Source organism: Macaca fascicularis, chromosome 7 (genome assembly GCF_037993035.2).
Source record: "Macaca fascicularis isolate 582-1 chromosome 7, T2T-MFA8v1.1".
Lineage (NCBI taxonomy): Eukaryota > Metazoa > Chordata > Mammalia > Primates > Cercopithecidae > Macaca > Macaca fascicularis.
In genome coordinates this window covers 88,932,307-88,950,835 of record NC_088381.1, presented here as the reverse complement: position 1 = coordinate 88,950,835, position 18,529 = coordinate 88,932,307, and the positions used below count along the sequence as shown (strand labels likewise).

General features: G+C 44.7%; 2 protein-coding genes and 1 non-coding gene across 28 annotated transcripts in view; 2 read left to right on the top strand and 1 right to left on the bottom strand.

The window, feature by feature from the left end:
* Window positions 1-450, bottom strand: part of RPGRIP1 (RPGR interacting protein 1) — a 77,697-nt gene extending 77,247 nt beyond the window's left edge. The window contains exon 1 of the mRNA XM_065547456.1: window positions 381-450. The gene's annotated coding sequence lies outside the window, so the exon portion shown is untranslated. The remainder of the gene's footprint in view (window positions 1-380) is intronic.
* Window positions 1-18,529, top strand: part of HNRNPC (heterogeneous nuclear ribonucleoprotein C) — a 107,646-nt gene that overhangs the window by 29,968 nt on the left and 59,149 nt on the right. For 21 of the 26 annotated variants that reach the window (XM_073996928.1, XM_073996921.1, XM_065547466.1 and 18 more), the window contains exon 1: window positions 15,987-16,115. The gene's annotated coding sequence lies outside the window, so the exon portion shown is untranslated. Of the gene's footprint in view, window positions 1-15,510; window positions 15,704-15,986; window positions 16,116-16,744; window positions 16,791-18,529 lie in introns of those variants that run through there. The other 5 variants (XM_073996932.1, XM_073996925.1, XM_065547462.1 and 2 more) reach the window with 2 other exon arrangements.
* Window positions 12,816-12,956, top strand: LOC123575060 (U4 spliceosomal RNA). Its single transcript, XR_006700223.1, has one exon. It is a non-coding gene; the product is annotated as a U4 spliceosomal RNA (small nuclear RNA).

The window sequence follows — 18,529 nt, the reverse complement described above, 5'->3', positions numbered from 1 at the left end:
TGCGGTGGCTCATGCCAATAATCCCAGCACTTTGGGAGGCTGAGGCGGGCAGATCACCTGAGGTCAGGAGTTTGAGATCAGCCTGACCAACATGGTGAAACCCCGTCTCCACTAAAAAATACAAAAATTGGCTGGGCATGGTGGCGTGTGCCTATACTGCCAGCTACTTGGGAGGCTGAGGCAGGAGAATCGCTTGAACCTGGGAGGCGGAGGTTGCAGTGAGCAGAGATAGTACCAGTGCACTCCAGCCTGGGTGACAGAGTGAGACTCTGTCTCAAAAGAAGAAAAGAAAAGAAAATGAATAAACTTATTTCATTCTCTCAAAAACACCCCTAGGGAAGACATAGGAAACTGTAAATATGCATCAGATAGAAACTTACAGTTCTTGCTTGCTCCAGATAGCTGTCGCTAATTCTTTTCTCCCAATGTTCTGGTGTCCTTTAGTATTCTAGGTTACAATCAGCTTGTCCTTCTGGCTTGTTGAAAGAGGAGCTAATCCAGTTCTGTTTAGCTTTTAAGATGTTAACTCTTTGTAGATCAGAGTGTGAAAGCTGTGCTTTTTCTCTATGCATGTTTGACTTGGAGAAAGATCAGCTTAAAGGTTCCTTAACAGATCCACTTCTCAACTAAAACTAAAGCTGAAAACACATTTGCAGGATTTGAGATTAAAAGAAATTTGTGGCCGGGCGCGGTGGCTCAAGCCTGTAATCCCAGCACTTTGGGAGGCCGAGGCGGGTGGATCACGAGGTCAGGAGATCGAGACTATCCTGGCTAACATGGTAAAACCCCGTCTCTACTAAAAATACAAAAAACTAGCCGGGCGTGGTGGCGGGCGCCTGTAGTCTCAGCTACTTGGGAGGCTGAGGTGGGAGAATGGCGTGAACCCGGGAGGCGGAGCTTGCAGTGAGCCGAGATCACGCCACTGCACTCCAGCCTGGGAGACACAGCGAGACTCCGTCTCAAAAAAAAAAAAAAAAAAAAAAAAAAAAAGAAATTTGTTAGTATTCAGAGGATGATGTTTAAATCTTTAATTAATTAATTAATTAATTAATTTTTTGAGACAGAGTGTCACTCTTGTCGCCCAGGCTGGAGTGCAATGGCACGGTCTCGGCTCATGGTAACCTCTGCCTCCCAGGTTCAAACAATTCTCCTGCCTCAGCCTCCCAAGTGGCTGGGATTACAGGCATGCACCACCACGCCTGGCTAACTTTGTGTTTTTAGTGGAGACGGAGTTTCTCCATGTTGAGGCTGGTCTTGAACTCCTGACCTCAGGTGATCCGCCTGCCTCGGCCTCCCAAAGTGCTGGGATTACAGGAATGAGCCACCGCACCTGGACTTTATCTGAAGGGCAACAACAGTAGGAGTTGTTCTGGAGCCCTGAGATCCCTTTGAAGAGAACAAACACTGCATAGTTGGTGGGATTAAAATGCCTATTCAGTCCACATGTGCCAGCGCTTTCAAGTAAGAGAATGTATATCTTCCATTTCACCATGACCACAGTTTCCAAACCAAACTTTGGGATGTAATTATGAAGCAATAGGATTTCATATAAGAAAATTAAATGTTCTTAAAAATTCTGCATGGCTGGTCACTACGTTCATATTATATATTAAGTGGAACATGGTCTCAATTGTTACATAAAATCCCCTCTTTATTTATTTATTTTGAGATGAACTTTTGCTCTCGTTGCCCAGGCAGGAGAGCAATGGTGTGATCTTGGCTAACTGCAACCTCTGCCTCCCAGGTTCAAGCGATTCTCCTGCCTCAGTTTCCCGAGTAGCTGGGAATACAGGCGTGCGCCACCATGCCCAGCTAATTTTGTATTTTTACTAGAGACAAAGTTTCTCCATGTTGGTCAGGCTGGTCTCGAACTCCCAACCTCAGGTGATCCACCCGCCTTGGCCTCCCAAAGAGATGGGATTACAGGCGTGAGCCACCATGACTGGCCTAAATCCTCTCTTTAATGCACTGAATGTGTGCACTGAGAAAGCTGGTTATTGGCATGAAGTTCAGGGATTTCCAGGAGGATGAACACATGGTTAATGGGCCCCATGTGACTTCCTCTAAATCCCATGAAATAATAAAATAAAATAAAGCTGGGGAGACAATTAGAAAGTAGAAAAAGTATCCAGGACACATACATTTCCCAGTGAAGACAGGAAAATCCAATATAATATTTTCCCGGGTTTAAGTGACAGATTTATAAAATTTAAAAGCTGGGCTTTTATGCACTTAAGGTTGCTTCTTTCCCAAGCTATTTCTTCATAAATCTGGGATTTTCTGTCCTTTTTTAAGATGCTCTAGCCAGAGACAGTGCAGGCCAAAATTAACTTTGAAGTAAGCCAAGTTCGTGTTTGATAATTCTGTTCTCTTTTCCGAACCTCTGACTTCTGTTAATTTCTTTTTTTTTTTTTTGAGACAGAGTTTCGCTCTTGTTGCCCAGTCTGGAGTGCAATGGCGCAATCTCAGCTCATTGCAACCTCTGCCTCCCGGGTTCAAGTGATTCTCCTGCCTCAGTCTCACTAGTAGCTGGGATTATAGGCGCCCGCCACCACGCCCAGCTAATTTTTTGTATTTTTAGTATAGAGGAGGTTTCACTTTGTTGGCCAGGCTGATCTCAGCCTCCTGACCTCATGTGATCCATCCGCCTCAGTATCCCAAAGTCCTGGAATTACAGGCGTGAGCCACCGTGCCTGGCTGACTTTTGTTAATTTTTAAAACATCTCCTCCTACCTCTTTCAGGCAACCAGTTTCCCTTAACATTCTGATTACATCTTGGAGTGAATTTATGTATTTTTTCCACTAGACTTAATGTACTTCTCAATGTAGATGGTAAGGCCTTGTTCTATGTTAAAGAAATTTCAGGCCGGGCACAGTGGCTCATACCTGTAATCCCAGCACTTCGGGAGGCCGAGGTGGGAGGATTACCTGAGGTCAGGAGTTCGAGGCCAGCCTGACCAACATGGTGAAACCCCGTCTCTACTAAAAAGACAAAAATTAGCTGGGCGTGGTGGCAGGCGCTTGTAATTCCAGCTACTAATGAGGCTGAGGCAGTGGGAATCACTTGAACCCGGGAGGTGAAGGCTGCAGCGAGCCGAGACTGTGCCATTGCACTCCAGCCTGGGCAACAAGAACAAAACTCCACCACGAAAAAAAAAAAAGAAAAAAGAAATTTCAGTCATCGGCCAGGCGTGGTGGCTCATGACTATAATCCCAACACTTTGGGAGGCCAAGGCGAGTGGATCACCTAAGGTCAGGAGTTCGAAACCAGCCTGGCCAACATGGTGAAACCCTGTCTCTACTAAAAATATAAAAACAATTAGCTGGCTGGGCGCGGTGGCTCACGCCTGTAATCCCAACACTTCGGGAGCCCGAGACGGGCGGATCATGAGGTCAGGAGATCAAGACCATCCTGGCTAACACGGTGAAACCCCGTCTCTACTAAAAATACAAAAAAAATTAGCCGGGCATGGTGGCCGGCGCCTGTGGTCCCAGCTACACGGGAGGCTGAGGCAGGAGAATGGCGTGAACCCAGGGGGCAGAGCTTGCAGTGAGCCGAGATTGTACCACTGCACTCCAGCCTGGAGGAAAGAGCAAAACTCTGTCTCAAAAAAAAAAAAAAAAGAAATTTCAGTCATCAAAAAAGACTTGGGTATATTATTTTATAACATTTTGACTATAAAAGTAATACATGTTCACAGTAGATACAAACAAACAGAAAAGTAAAAAGAAAAAAATGAAATGTATTTGTAATCCTACTATACATATATAACTACCATTTTGGTATATATATGCATATAAGCATACATAATATTTGCAATAAAAATGAGATTATTTATTTTATTTTTAAAAATTTATTTTAAGTTTATCATAATTAGGCCAGGTGCGGTGGGTCATGCCTATAATCCTAACACTTTGGGAGGCTGAGGTGGGTGGATCGCTTGAGCCCAGGGTTTCGAGATCAGCCTGGACAACATAGAAAAACTCTGTTTCTACTTAAAATACAAAAATTAGCCAGGCATGGTGGTGCCTACCTGTAATCCCAGCTGCTTGGGATGCTGAAGTGGGAGAATTGCTTGAGCTGAGGAGGTTGAGGCTGCAGTGAGTCAAGATAAAATCACTGCATTCCAGCCTGGGTGACAGAGACCTTGTCTCAAAAAAATAAGAAAAGAGAAAAAAAATTTCATAACTGTGGTAAAGTACACATAATATAAAATATGCTATCTTACTTATTTTTAAGTGTACATTTCAGTAGTCTTACATATATTTTCACTGTTGTGCAACCAATCTCCAGAACTTTTTCATCTTGCAAAACTGAAACTTTACGCAAATTAAATAATAAGTCTATTTCTCCCTCCCTCCCGACCCTGGTAACCACCATTCTACTTTTTGTTTACAAGGGTTCCATTACTCCAGATCGTTTATTTTTAAAATGTCTTTAGTTTTCAATAACCAATATACCATAAACAATTGACATTTTAAAAATATCATTGTTGGGCCGGGCGCGGTGGCTCAAGCCTGTAATCCCAGCACTTTGGGAGGCCGAGACGGGCGGATCACAAGGTCAGGAGATCGAGACCATCCTGGCTAACATGGTGAAACCCCGTCTCTACTAAAAAAAATACAAAAAACTAGCCGGGCGAGGTGGTGGACGCCTGTAGTCCCAGCTACTCGGGAGGCTGAGGCAGGAGAATGGCGTGAACCCGGGAGGTGGAGCTTGCAGTGAGCTGAGATCCAGCCACTGCACTCCAGCTTGGGTGACAGAGCAAGACTCCGTCTCAAAAAAAAAAAAAAAAAAAAAATAAATAAATAAATAAATAAATAAAATAAAAAAATTAAAATATCATTGTTTTTTATTGCATAATTTTAATGGCTGTTTAATATTCTATTCTATAAACATATAATTTAACCAATGCCCTACTGATGAGCATTTAGATTATTTTTTGCCATTATAACCACATCATATTAAAATCTTTACTTACATCCGTAATTATTTTTCTAAGAAGCATTACTAGAAGTGGAATTGCTGAGTCAAAGAGAACTTGCATTTTTACGATCTTTGGTACTTATTTGCCAACTGTCTGACTAACTTTCTGAAAGGATCTACCAGCTTATACTCCTATCAGCTGCATCCATTTATTTGCATCTTAACATTAAGAACATCTTTTTTTCAAACATCTATTTCATAGACAAAAATATGAATTCATGGCCAGGTGCAGTGGCTTACTTCTGCAATCCCTGCACTTTGGGAGGCTGAGGCGGGTAGATCACAAGGTCAAGAGATTGAGACCATCCTGGACAACATGGTGAAACCCCGTCTCTACTAAAAATACAAAAATTAGCTGGGCGTGGTGGTGCATGCCTGTAGTTCCAGCTGCTTGGGAGGCTGAGGTACGAGAATCACTTGAACCAGGGAGGTGGAGGTTGCAGTGAGCCAAGATGGTGCTACTGCACTCCAGCCTAGACAACAAGGGCAAAACTTCATCTCAAAAAAAAAAAGAATATTAAATTTTTGAGTGTTTTCTATTTTGGTTGTAGTATATGTCTGTTTAAGTGTAAATATTTTGAAACAGATTTAAGAAAGTAACAGCATAAAAGGTAAGAGGAAGGAAGATAGTTTTATGTATGAGTACTTGATGTCAAAATGGTAGCCATTTTGTGTTTATGTGCTAGCCACATGTGTTTATCGAGCCCTTAAAATGTAGCTAGTGGCCAGGCACAGTGGCTCACACCTGTATTCCCAGCACTTTGGGAGGCCGAGGCTGGCGGATCACCTGAGGTCAGGAGTTCAAGACCAGACTGGCTAACACAGTGAAACCCCATCTCTACTAAAAAATACAAAAAATTATCTGGGTGTGGTGGCAGGCACCTGTAGTCCCAGCTACTCGGGAGGCTGAGGCAGGAGAATGGCGTGAATCCGGGAGGCAGAGCTTGCAGTGAGCTGAGATCGTGCAATAGCACTTCAGCCTGGGTTACAGAGCGAGACTCCATCTCAAAAACAAAACAAAAGAAAACAAAAAATTAGCCGGGTGTGGTGGTGCATGCCTGTGATCCTATCTACTCTGGAGGCAGAGGCAGGAGAATTGCTTGAATGCAGGTGGTGGAGGTTGCAGTGAGCCGAGATCACGCCACTGCACTCCAGCCTGGGTAACAGAGCGAGACTGTCTCAAAAATAAATAAATAAATAAAAATTAAAAAAAATTTGCAAACTAACATTCTATTTCATTATTATAAAGCTTTCCTCACATGAGCTTAATAAAGCTTTCTTCTCTTTTTAAGGACTCAGGTAGAAGAGATGGGACTTGTTCAAATGAGTGCTACTATGTGATTTACCTTTCTTTGTGATATGATTGTGCTTAATTCAGCATTTATTCACATTCCCAAAATTTACCATTCTTTGACCCCTACTATGGTATTTTTACCACTCCCCAGAAGAGAATGGTAGTCAAGGTTCTTCAGACAATGAGGAAGTGAGCAGAGGAGTATGCTCTGAGGCTTTAGATACCTGAACATAAATTGAGATGACAAGAAAGCAGTATTATGGGGGTGAAGTTGTGGGCTAGGTAGTAATAGAAGGTAGGAGTGATTCTATTGGAAAAGTTCCTTGGACATTAAGAGAAGTCTCCAAAGTTGTGTTTAAAAAGGCCCCTGGGTTGGGAGGTCAAGGAGGGTGGATCATGAGGATCAAGGGATGGAGACCATGCTGGCCAACATGGTGAAACCCTATCTCTAAAAAAAAAAAAAAAAAAAAAAAAAAAAATTAGCTGAGCATGGTGGTGCATGCCTGTAGACCCAGCTACTCTGGAGGCTGAGGCAGAGAATCACTAGAACCCAGGAGGGGGAGGTTGCAGTGAGCTGAGATTGCACCACTGCACTCCAGCCTGGCGACAGAGTGAGACTCTGTCTCAACAACAACAACAACAACAACAACAAAACAACAACAACAACAAAAGACCCCTGGGGCCAGGTGTGGTGGCTCATGCCTATAATCCCAGCACCTTAGGAGGCCAAGGCCAGAGGATCACTTGAGATTAGGAGTTCCAGACCAGCCTGGACAACATGGCAAAACCCCAGTTCTACTAAAAATACAAAAATTAGCTGGGTGTGGTGGCTTGTGCCCGTAGTCCCAGCCACCCGGGAGGCTGAAGCAGAATAATCGCTTGAACCCTGGAGGCAGAGGTTGCAGTGAATCGAGATCTTGCCACTGCACTCCAGCCTGGGCAATGAAGAGAGACTCCAGCTCAAAAAATAAATAAATAAATAAAAGTTAAAATAAAAAGGCCCCCTGGGGCCAGGCGTGGTGGCTCGTGTCTGTAATCCCAGCACTTTGGGAGGTCAAGGCGATCAATGACTTGAAGCCAGGAATTCAAGACCAGCCTGGCCAACATGGCAGAACCTGTCTTACTGAAAATACAAAAATTTAGCCTGACGTGGTGGCGCATGCTTGTAATCCCAGCTACCCGGGAGGGTGAGATGGGAAGATCGAGTGGATCCAGAAGGTGGAGGTTGCCGTGAGCCGAGATGGCGCCACTGCAATCCAGCCTGGGCAAAAAAGCAAGACACTGTTTAAAAACAAAACAACACAAAACAAAACAAAACAAAAAAGGCCAGGCGTGGTGGCTCACTCCTGTAATCCCAGCACTTTGGGAAGCCAAGGAGGGCAGATCACGATGTCAGGAGATCAAGACCATCCTGGCCAACATGGTGAAACCCTGTCTCTACTAAAAATACAAAAATTAGCTGGGCTTGGTGGCGCCTGCCTATAATCCCAGCTACTCCAGAGGCTGAGGCAGGAGATGAGCTTGCACCAGGGAGTCGGAGATTGCAGTGTGTGGAGATGGCACCACTGCACTCCAGCCTGGCGACAGAGAGAGACTCTGTCTCAAAGACAAAACAAAAACCAAACAAGCCGGGCGCGGTGGCTCACGCCTGTAATCCCAGCACTTTGGGAGGCCGAGGCGGGCGGATCACAAGGTCAGGAGATCGAGACCACGGTGAAACCCCGTCTCTACTAAAAATACAAAAAATTAGCCGGGCGCGGTTGTGGGCGCCTGTAGTCCCAGCTACTCGGGAGGCTGAGGCAGGAGAATGGCGTGAACCCGGGAGGCGGAGCTTGCAGTGAGCTGAGATCCGGCCACTGCACTCCAGCCTGGGCGACAGAGCGAGACTCCGTCTCAAAAAAAAAAAAAAAAAAAAAAAAAAAAAAAAAAAAAAAAAACCAAACAATCCAGGTGTGGTGGCTCACTCCTGTAATCCCAACACTTTGGGAGTCAGAGGCAGGTGGATCACTTGAGGTCAGGAGTTCGAGACCAGCCGGGACAACATGGCGAAATCTCGTCTTTACTAAAAATACAAAAAATAGCTGAGCGTGGTGGCATGCTCCTGTATTTCCAGCTATCTGGAGGCTGAGGCAGGATAATCGCTTGAACCTGGGAGAGGTAGGCTGCAGTGAACCCAGATTGCACATCTGCACTCCAGCCTGGGCTACAGAGGGAGACTCCCTCTCAAAAAAAAAAAAAAAGAAAGCCCCTGGATAAATTTTATATTTGAAAAGATGTGGGCCAGATAGTTCACATAGTATTTTTATACCATTTAGATTTGCTCAAAAGCTCAGTTTGTACCATAATAGTGAAATAAGCACTGACAATGAAATGTGACATTTGTCAACTAAAAAAGCATTTTGTAAGTTGTACAAAGATTAGCTTAATGAAAAATTACCAGAGGATAAAATCTTGTGCTTCAGAGCCAGAATGAGAACAGATGGCAAATACGTTAAAGAAGGCTTAACCTACAAGAAGCCAGATTTAGGTCACTGCCGAGATGAAAATTAGAACAGGAACAAAGAAGACAAAGGAAAAGTAGGAGAAAAACATTAAGTAGAAAGGGTAAAGAGAAATTGAAGAAACAAGAAAGAAATTGGAAGTTTATTTGTTTCTTTTTTCAGAAATGAGGTCTCACTATGTTGTCCAGGCTGGAGTGCAGTGGAGCTCACAGGCACAATCACAGCATACTGCCAGGAACTCCGGGGGTCAAGGGATTCTCCTGCCTTAGCCTCCTGAGTGGCTGCGACTACAGGCACCCACTACCATGCCCCACTATTTTTCACTAAAAAAAATTTTTTTTGGCCAGGTGCAGCGGCTCAAGCCTGTAATCCCAGCACTTTGGGAGGCGGAGGTGGGCAGATCACGAGGTCAGGAGTTTGAGATCAGCTTGGCCAACATGGTGAAACCCCGTCTCTACTAAAAATACAGAAATTAGCTGAGCATGGTGGCACAAGCCTGTAGTCCCAGCTACCTGGGAGGCTGAGGCAGGAGAATCGCTTGAAGCTGGGAGGCAGAAGTTACAGTGAGCTGAGATCCTGCCGCTGCATTCCAGCCTGCTGACAGAGCGATACTCTGTCTCAAAAAAAAAATTTTTTTTAAGAGATGTTGCCCAAGCTGGAAGATGTTTTTAAAAATAAAGTCGCTTATTTTCACAATATCTTCTGAAGGGGCTTGAAGTCTCTATTATATAGGTCTCGTAGCACCTTCTTACTTATTTTTAGTAGCACTCACAATTGATTAGAAATAATTAATTGAGTAATTATCCATTTAATATTTGATTCTGTTCTGAAGGGCAGGGGCCATGTCTGTTTTGTTTACTTATATGTTCTTGTGGCATAAGCTAATTGCATAGTACATGGTTAATAAATATTGTTGAGTGAATGGATAGTATTATCCCACCTTGGCATACCTTATATTATTAATAATAGTGTAATGGTTATTTGCATACCCTCTAGAACTAGACCTCCTAGCATTAGAATTTTTTTTTTTCTTTTGGAGACACTGTCTCGCTGCTGGTAGCTAAATCCTGGTCTCCAGGGACCCTCCTGCCTCAGCCCCCTGAGTAGTTGGGATTACAGCCTCTGGAGTGTCTAGCTAGAGCGTCAGAATCTTGGCACTACCAAAAACTAGTTGTGTGACCTTAGGCAAATTACTTAACCTTTCTGTGCTTTAATTTCCACATCTTTAAAATGGGGATAATAAAATTATCAAATGAGCTACTTCATGTGAAACCCTTACAAAAGTGCTTTACACATGGTATCTGCTCAGTAAATTTTTTTACTATTAATATTTAATATGAGTAGTCAATAATACTTAGAAGCAAATACTACTTGATTTCAAAACCACGAATGGATGTCATAATCTAGACTTTATCTCTCCTTCTTTTTTTTTTCTTTTCTTTTTTTTTCCATTCTGTAGCCAGGCTGGAGTGTAGTGGCGCAATCTTGGCTCACTGCATCCCCCGCCTCCTGGGTTCAAGCAATTCTCATGCCTCAGCCTCCCGAGTAGCCGGGATTACAGGCATGCGCCACCATACCCAGCTAATTTTTGTATTTTTAGTAGAAACGGGGTTTCACCATGTTGGCCAGGATGGTCTCCATCTCCTGACCTCGTGATCTTCCTGCCTCGGCCTCCCAACGTGCTGGGATTAGAGGCGTGAACCACGCCCAGCCTTTTTTTTGCTTGTTTTTTCGAAACAGAGTCTCACTCTGTCACTCAGGCTGGAATGCAGTGTTGCCATCTGGGCTCACTGCAACCTCCGCCTCCCAGGATCAAGCGATTCTCCTACTCAGCCACCAGAATAGCTGCAATGACAAGTGTGCGCCACCACGTGCGTCCAGCTAATTTTTGTATGGCGGGGGGGGGGGGGGTTCACCATGTTAGTCAGGCTGGTCTTGAACGCCTGACCTCAAGTTTTCCACCTGCCTTGGCCTCCCAAAAGTGCTGGGATTATGGGCGTGAGCCACTGTGCCCAGCTATCTCTCCCAGTTTTAAAGCTTTGTGGAGTGGACAAAGATTTTTTTTTTGTTTTTTTTTTTCAAGACAGAGTCTTGCTCTGTCCCTTAGGCTAGAGTGCAGTGGCATGATTTTGGCTCACTGCAACCTCCACCTCCCGGGTTCAAGTGAATCTCCTGCCTCAGCCTTCCAAACAGCTGGGATTACAAGCATTCGCCACCACGTCTGGCTAAGTTTTGTATTTTAAGAAGAGATGGGGTTTTACCATGTTGGCCAGGCTGCTTGCAAACTCCCGACCTCAGGTGATCCGCCCACCTTGGCCTCCCAAAGTGCTGGGATTACAGGTGTGACCCACTGCATTTGGACAGTGATCAATTTTTTTTTTTTTTTGCCTGTTTGTTTATATTATTTATTTATTTTTTGGAGATGGAGTCTCAATCTGTTGCCCAGGCTGGAGTGCAATGGTGCAATCTCGGCTCACTGCAACTTCCACCCCACTGGGTTCAAGTGATTCTCCTGCCTCAGCCTCCCGAGTAGCTGGGGTTACAGGCGCCTGCCACCATGCCCAGCTAATTTTTTGTATTTTTAGTAGAGACGGGGTTTCACCATGTTGGCCAGGCTGGTCTCGAACTCCTGACCTCAGGTGATCCACCCGCCTCGCCTCCCAGAGTACTGGGACTATAGGCGTAAGCCACCGCTCCAGAGATTGCGATGAGCTGCGATCGTGCCACTTCACTCCAGCCTGGGGGAAAGAGTGAAACTCCATCCCCAAAACTCCACCTCCAAAAAATAAATTAATAAAATAAATAAATAAATAAATAAAATAATTGATAAATGATACTGAAAAACTGGAAACAACTTCAATGTCTCAAACAGGGGATTAGTTTTTAAAAATGATATTGGGGCCGGGCTTGGTGGCTCAAGCCTGTAATCCCAGCACTTTGGAAGGCCGAAGTGGGTGGATCATCTAAGGTCAGGAGTTCAAGACCAGCCTAGCCAACATCGTGAAACCCCATCTCTACTAAAAATGTAAAAATTAGCCAGGCGTGGTGGTGGGCGACTGTAATCCCAGCTACTCGGGAGGCTGAGGCAGGAGAATCCCTTGAACGTGGGAGGTGGAGCTTGCAGTGAGCCAAGATTGTGTCACTGCACTCCAGCCTGGGTGACAGAGCAAGACTTGGTCTCAAAAAAAAAAAAAAAAAAAAGGCTGGGCGCCGTGGCTTACTCCTGTAATCCTAGCACTTTGGGAGGCCGAGGCAGGTGGATCACAAGGTCAGGAGATCGAGACCATCCTGGCGAACACAGTGAAACCCCGTCTCTACTAAAAAAAAAAAATACAAAAAATTAGCCGGGCGTGGTGGCAGGCGCCTGTAGTCCCAGCTACTCAGGAGGCTGAGGCAGGAGAATGGCGTGGACCCGGGAGGCGGAGGCTGCAGTGAGCCGAGATCGCGTCACTGCACTCTAGCCTGGACGACAAAGCGAGACTCTGTCTCAAAAAAAAAAAAAAAAAGATATTGGCCGGGTACAGTGGTTCAGGCCTGTAATTCCAGCACTTTGGGAGCTATGGCGGATTGCTTGACCCCAGGAGTTCAAGACAAGCCTGGCCAACATGGCAAAACCACATCTCTACTAAAAATACAAAAATTAGCCAGGCGTGGTTGCGGGTGCCTATAGTCCCAGTTACTCAGGAGGCTGAGGCATGAGAATCGTTTGAACCTGGGAGGCAAAGGCTGCAGTGAGCCGAGATCGTCCCATTGCACTCCATCCTGGGCAACGAGAGTGAAACTCCATTTCAAAAAAAAAAAGAGTATAAAGCAGTGTTAGCTAAAATGAGAGAGCTCTATAAAATTTTATTTTATTTTATTTTTATTTTTTGAGACAGAGTTTTGTTTAAACTTAAGTCAAGAGGCCAGACATGGGTGAGCCTGTAATCACAGCACTTTGGGAGGCCCAAGCCGGTGGATTGCTTGAGCACAGGAGTTTGAGACCAGCCTGGGCAACATGGTGAAACCCCATCTCTACAAAAATTAGAAAACTAGCTTTGCGCAGTGGCAGTATCTTAGCCAATGAGGTCTATCTGAGGCGTGATTATTGCTAATTGAAAATTTTTCCCAATACCCTGCCGTGATGACCTGCAATATAGTTGGCATTGGCAATTTTTGACAGTCTTTACAGAGACTGAAAAAAAAAGAAAGAAAGAAAACTTTGTCTAGTGGCACATGCCTGTAGTCCCAGCTACTCAGGAGGCTGAGGTGGGAGGATCTCTTGAGCCCAGGAGATCGAGGTTGCAGTGAGCCCTGATGGTGCTACTGCACTCCAGCCTGGGCAACAGAGTGATATCCTGTCTCAAATAATAGTAATAATAATAATATAAATTATGTGTCAACCAGACCCGACAGACTCCAGGCCTCTCTGAGTAAGTATTACATAAAATATACAACAAAGAAAAAACAGGGCTGGCATGGTGCCTCTCGCTTGTAATCCCAGCATTTTGGGAGGCCAAGGAGGGAGGACTGCTTGAGCCTAGGAGTTCAAAACTAGCCTGGGCAACATGGCAAAACGCTGTCTCTACAAAATATAAAAAAAACTAGCCAGCGTGGTGGTGCACACCTGTGGTCTCAGCTACTACAGAGGCAGAGGTGGGAGGATTGCTTGAGACTGGGAGGTTGAAGCTGTAATGATCTGGGATCATGCCAATGCACTCCAGGCTGGGAAACAGAACAAGACCTCATCTCAAAAGAGAGAGAAAAAAGGACAGTCTATCTGCTTGTCCTGGAAAAATAGCAATTTCCCCTGATAAATACAAGTTAATGGTTAATTAATATTTCATTAATTTATTAAGAGGTAGTAACAAGGAAAATATATTGAAGGGTAATAATTAAACTCTGCCATCAAAAAATCTTACCATCCAGGAAGGGAGAGAAGAGGAGTGTAAAACTACCCATGGTGCTACGAGGTAATTTTAAATAAATTGCAATGTGGCAATTGAGTCGAGGCTTTAAGCACTCGTAGGATATTCTCCCTCTGATTACTTGCTCAAAGTAGATGATTTAGAAAATATAGGAAAGTACAATAAGGTTTTAAGGCCGGGTATGGTGGGTCACGCCTGTAATCCCAGCAAGAAGGCTGAAGCGGGCGGATTAGGTCAAGAGATGGAGGCCTTCCTGGCCAACATGGTGAAACCCCATCTCTACTAAAAATACAAAAATAGCTGGGTGTGGTGGCACGCACCTGTAGTCCAAGCTACTAGGGAGGCTGAGGCAGGAGAACAGCTTGAACCCAGGAGGCGGAGGTTGCAGTGAGCCAAGATCGCACCACTGCCTGGTGACAGAGCGAGACCCCGTCTCGAAAAAAAAAAGTTAAAAAAAATCACATGTAATTTTCCTACCAGGAGAGAACCACTACTAACACTTTAGTGTATACTTTCTCCCGTATTTTTTGTCTTTGCTTTTTAAAATAGTTTAAAGCGGTATGGCGCGGTGGCTCACGCCTGTAATCCCAGCACTTTGGGAGGCCAAGGCGAGTGGATCACCTGAACAGCCTGGCCAACATGGCAAAACCCCATCTATACTAAAATACAAAAATTGGCTGGACATGGTGGCGTGCGCCTGTAATCCCAGCTACTAGAGAGACCGAGGCAGGAAAATCGTTTGAACCTAGGAGGCGGAGGTTGCCGTGAGCCAACCTCGCTGGAGGTCGTCACTCAGGATTTCCTTAGGCTGCCGGAAATCCGAAGTCTGGGCGAACCTTTTACTAGGCGCTTTAAGGAGCAGCGATATGCCGGGCGCGGTGGCTCAAGCCTGTAATCCCAGCACTTTGGGAGGCCGAGACGGGCGGATCACGAGGTCAGGAGATCGAGACCATCCTGGCTAACACGGTGAAACCCCGTCTCTACTAAAAAATACAAAAAAAAAACTAGCCGGGCGAGGTGGCGGGCGCCTGTAGTCCCGGCTACTCGGGAGGCTGAGGCAGGAGAATGGCGGGAACCCGGGAGGCGGAGCTTGCAGTGAGCTGAGATCCGGCCACAGCACTCCAGCCTGGGTGACAGAGCGAGACTCCGTCTCAAAAAAAAAAAAAAAAAAAAAAAAAAAAAAAGGAGCAGCGATAGGACACCGCGGCCGCCAATCAACCTCAACTGGAGGCAGTTGCACTCCAGCCTGGGCGACAGTGACTCTGCCTCAAAAAAAAAAAAAAAAAAAAAAAAGAAAAGAAAAAAGAAAAAAAAAAAAAAGAAATGGCTCCCTTAGTAGAGCTGATGCTAATCCACTGTGTGCGCAGTTCCTATAATGTAACCAGAAGGACTGGCAGGTGACGGGGGTACGTAGGAGACAAGCCATTTTAAGAGGGAAATGAAGGGAGCAGATTCGGAGGGATGGGCCAATTTTACTGGCACTTAAGATATTAGTGAGATGACTTGGGCCAGAGGCCGGGATTTTGCACTTCATTTACTTTTCATATTGGAGAGGAATAAGGAAGTCAGTTGGTTTGGATGGAATATGTGTTGTCTGAAGAAGGGTTTAATAGGCTGAGAAGCAGAGATGTCTACGAGGTAGCTGACATTCGAATCTGGACCTGAGAAAGGCTCTCGGGTTGGAAAAACGGCAGGGCTGGTTAGTTTTCTACACACTTTAACACGGCCTAGTCACCGCTGCTCCCTCCTCATTTTAAGTAAAGTTCTTTCTTTATTCATATTGCACGCCGGAGGCTTCATTTCGCGCTTTTTTTCTCGTAGGCCCGGGGCTAGGGCAAGTCCTTTGCGCCCGTCACCTAACAACGCCCCTCAAGCCCTTCCCCGCCCCCGCGCCGCCGGAAATCGAGGTCTGAGCGAACCTTTTACTAGGCACTCTAAGGAGCAGCGATAGGACACCGCGGCCGCCAATCAGGCCTTCCAGATACCCGGATGTGAGACGGTGCGCGATACAAAGGCGAGTTTCCACCCAGAGGGTCGTCCGGTGCAATAGCCAATAAACATTCCCCAGACGATAAATGACAGGAAAATTAACCAGTTACAAACTAGTTTCTCTCACGCATGTGGAAATTCTTCTGCTTAGTCTAACCCACTGCCAATTGTGACTGGATATCATTGTGAGAAGCGGTTGAACTGTCTAATTAGGAGCGGGAGCGAAAAAACACACAGCCAATAGGAAGATTCTTAGGGATGGGGCGGGGACTAGGCCTTCGCCTCGGCGGCAGAGGAGACTCGGGGGCCATTTTGTGAAGAGACGAAGACTGAGCGGTTGTGGCCGCGCTGCCGACCTCGACCTGCAGTCGGTTTCTTCACGCCGAATCCGGGAGTAGGAGACTCAGAATCGAATCTCTTCTCCCTCCCCCCTCCTGGTAAGTGGAGAGGGCGGACGCAGGGAAGGCGCTGGGTTTTTTGGGAAGCTAGAGGGGGTGTGGGAGAGAATATGAGGGAACCCTTCCCCCTAACTAACCGGGCCCTCATTTATTCTGTTTGTTTTGGGGGATTAGGTCTGAAGCGGGAGGCGGTTTTACAGGCCTCAGCCTCTGCGTAGGTTTAACCTGGTGTCCTCTGGGCCACGATCGCCAGGGAAAATGCCCTTTTTTCGCTCTTCCTGTGTTAACGGCTGCTTTCCTTTCATTTTCTACGACCGCGAGGACTCCGGGATCCTGAAAATGAAGATCGCGATGTTCATTAATATAGTCGAAGTTAACATAGCGCCGATGCCTTCTATTACCTCGGTTCTTCTTACATGTAAAAATTGGGGGAGGGGGAGGGGGAAGGTTACCAAGTAGATGTATCGCGAGCCTTTAAATCCTGGATCGTGCCGCGTGGCCTATGAGAAAGGTTTAACAAAAGATTTAGCATTTTACTGATAACTTTTTATTTTATTCCTCTCTATGAGCAAATAATGGAGCTCGAAGTAGTTATTTTCACTTACGTTTGTAAAAGGAAATATTGTGTATAACTATATTAATAATTACAGCTGACTTTTCATCTGCAGGTTACAAAACACTTGAAATATATAAGTTAGTGGAACTTTGCTTGAGGTAGGTATTAACTCTCTTTCTCAGACAGAAACTGAGGCAAAGTGTTGATTGCTAGGGTCATAATTAAGTCAGTAGCAGAACTACTAAGGAATTTGACCACGAGGTCAGTCGAGTGGTTTTTACCTGGTTAATGGAATACCGGGTTCTAAAAGTACAATATTTGAATCTTTGCAAGAACCTGATGACGGAAACCACGAGGTAACTGGAAATTCCCAAATTGCGCTTAAGAAAAATACTACGAGACTTGAGAATTTGTTGTTAACGTAACTTCCTAAGTGTAAGATGACAAAATTTGACTTTCGGGTTATTCTGATGTTAATTTTCCCGTCCACCTAAACTTGGGCAAAAATTCACAGCTACATTTTATTAAGCAAATATTAACAGTGCTGTTATTTGCTCGGTGCTGAAATTTGATAAAAAACTTGTAAGTTACAGATCTTTAGTGTCACGTTCACTTATCTGGGAAATCGGTTTTTTAAATCCTCACATGAGATTTGGTTATTTTTTACAATCTGTTAATTTCACAAAAACTAAAGCTGTTAAGCACAGTTTAAACCAATTCTGCCGGGTAAGAAATGTATCTGTAAGGCAACCTATTTGATAGGAAGTAAAATAAGGGTCAAAAACATCGCGACCCCTTTAAGTTTAAATATATTATTACAGGAACTTAAAACTAAAGTTTATCATCGTGCTAAACTGTTAGAAATGAGGGTAAAGGCAAAAATAGATTAATGGGGAAATCATGTAGTAAAAATGTTGGCAATGAGAAATGTCAGAAGTTAGTATTTAAGAACAGTTGATAATAGCTGAAATTGATTGACAGGCACTTTTCTTTGCCTTTGAGGTGTTAGAAATACGGGTTCCTTCCGATCAGTATGTATATCAGATCAGTATGTATATCAGCGTACCAAAAATTCTTTAATATCAAGAACTGTTTGCCACGGCATTTATATCACAATTCCAGGTGTGTTCTCAACTGGATAGGCATTTAGTAACATTTTCGTATTGGCTAGCGTATTGGCTAGGGGGAAAAGTTGAAGGATGGCCAGGTTGCAGGTTTTCTGACCTTTTTTTCCCCCCATTCGTGTGCCACTCTTGGGAATACTTGGTAGTTGATGTTCCTTCTGTGGAGAATTTAAACAGCTTACGTTTGTAATTAAATCTCTTAGAGGATTTGACATGGCATTCGACCTTGTTTTGGATGGAATGGCAGTGCGACACAAAGAATAAACTCAAATAGCTAGTTGCTCTAATTTTAAAGACTAAGGGGCAAATTATTAAAACTTAATATTAAGTGTTGAATGTGAGGTGTTGAATAGGGAGTAAGTTTGCCTAGGAGGAGAAATAGATTTTAATCCTCCTTGCTTAAATAAGAGGACTTAGACTTTTTTTTTTTAACTTATTTGAATTTTTGGTTTCTAATTCAATTTTTTCGTTGCCAGAAGACTAAAAACTGTACAGATGCAGTCTTTTTAAAGCAGTTTTTTTTTTTTTTTTTTTTTGAGACGGAGTCTCACTGTTGCCCCAGGCTGGAGTGCAGTGGCACAATCTCGGTTCACTGCAGCCTCTGCCTCCCGGGTTTGAGCGATTCTCCTGCCTCAGCTTCCCAAGTAGCTGGGATTACAGGCGTGCGCCACCACGCCGGGCTGATTTTTATATTTTTAGTAGAGACGGGGTTTCACCGTGTTGGTCAGGCTGGTCTCACTTCTGAGATCAGGCAATCCTCGTGCCTCCGCCTC